This window comes from Pundamilia nyererei, unplaced genomic scaffold (assembly GCF_000239375.1).
Source record: "Pundamilia nyererei isolate P.nyererei 1_Seehausen unplaced genomic scaffold, PunNye1.0 scaffold00198, whole genome shotgun sequence".
NCBI lineage: Eukaryota > Metazoa > Chordata > Actinopteri > Cichliformes > Cichlidae > Pundamilia > Pundamilia nyererei.
In genome coordinates, this window is record NW_005187599.1 from 735,730 (window position 1) to 737,706 (window position 1,977).

A 1,977-nucleotide genomic window follows, 5' to 3' on the forward strand; every position below is an offset into this window, starting at 1 on the left:
GTCATATTTGACCTCTGACATCTCCGTCAAGGTCAATAGATGGATCTGAATGATAATAATGCTACAGAGCTATTTAAAATAACAATACATTTGACAAGAACATGTTGCCACGGGATACTATTTGAGTATACAGTGGTCCCTCGTTTATTGTGGGAGTTAGGTTCTAAAAATAACCCACGATAGGTGAAATCCACGAAGTAGCCAACTTTATCTTTTACAATTATTATAGATGTTTTAAGGCTGTAAACCCCCTCACTACACAGTTCATACACTTTTCTCAGACAGTCATGAACATTTTCACACTTTTCTCTCTTGTTTAAACTCTCAAAGATCAAACCTTCCTAGTTTTCTAATAAGTCCAGTATTATAGGATGAAACCAAAGGCACCCGCGGTTGCCTTTGACGGTGCAAAATGTTCCGTCAACATCGTTGTGTTTGTTGGGGAGAAAACTCACAAACATACAGCACAGCACTTCAAAGTCAAACTGCTAGAGATCGAAGATTTATAAAAATTTGACAAGCTGAACGCGTTCTGTACTGGTCAGGAGACACGGCACATGATTGATTGGCAATGTTCTACAGCCAATCAGGATGCAGAACACAATGCACTGTGAAAAGAAAAAGCATGCGAAATTGTACAAAAAAACATCTGCGAAACAGCGAGGCCATGAAAGGTGAACCACATTATAGCGAACTGTAAATGATTAAGTTTACTCAGAATTGTAATCTTTGTACATCTTTGTGGAGTAGTATTCAAAACGTTTTTCACAAGATTTAAATTAATTTGACTAAATGATGAAATGAATGATACATATGTACTAGAGAAAACAAACAGAGAAAATACTACCAGGAGACTGAGAGGTTTGTGCTCTCAGAGTGCTTCTTGTTCCCATTGCGCAGTAGCTATTCCAGCTATTCCAGTAGCGAGTCCTCCCAGTGCCATCATGTAGTCCGCATGATTATTATGCGCCAACACCCATGTGTTTTTGTGTAATGTCTTTACTTTTAGACTGTTGGTGGTTTTATCCCTCATAATTAATGCTGCCAGATAGATGAACATTTGTCCTTAGCCAGGATAAAAAAACGAGGATTACTGACTTACATTTCTGTAGCCCAGTATTTCTGAGAAGCTTGTCCCACAATCCACAAAAGCATTGCACATGTCACAAAAGAGAAGCACTTAAAGCTGTCGGTTGAAGTTTTCTTTATCTACAAATATTGCTGCTCACAGCACAGCAATATTTGAACCAAACCTAAGAGCCAATAACTTTTTCTGTCAACTTTAAATTCCAAACATTAGTGGGTATCTCTGCTGCCATCTGGTCTGCTGTCTCTCATCAAAACATTTTCTTCCTGGAGTGGTCATGAAAAACCTGTATTTATCTTCATGCTGCTTTATTCTCTGACAAGAACGCACGCTGCTCAGATGATATGGGTGTCACACGTGGGTGTTTTCTGCTTTCTGGGGAAACTTGGTGTGTGGTGTATTGATCTGTAGCTTTGATCAGAAAGCCTAAATCCATTCTTGCAAAGCCATCTGATATTTTCCAACAAGCACGTCAGGTTTTTAAAACACGGACTTCAGCTCCCTAAAACACACAACCCTTCCAGCATGTCCTCTGATTGAGTATAATAAATAGACCCTGATGTAATTTGTACTAATCCCTACCTTTAGTACCTTAATTGATGATTAGTAATTTTTTAAAGAGCTTTTTTACAAACTTGCTTTGACCAGTCTTGTTTCTGGAATGACACAACGCTTCGACCCTGCATTTGGGTGCCATTCTGCCACTCACACAGGCAGCCCTGACAAAATGCACATTAAGGCATTTTTACGCATGCACTGCAGCAGCAAACCTTTCTATATCAGATCAGAGATCAAGCAGCCTCTAACCTGTCAGCTTCATAGCACAACAGCACAGACAAGATGATGCAGACACACACACACACACACACACACACACACACACACACACA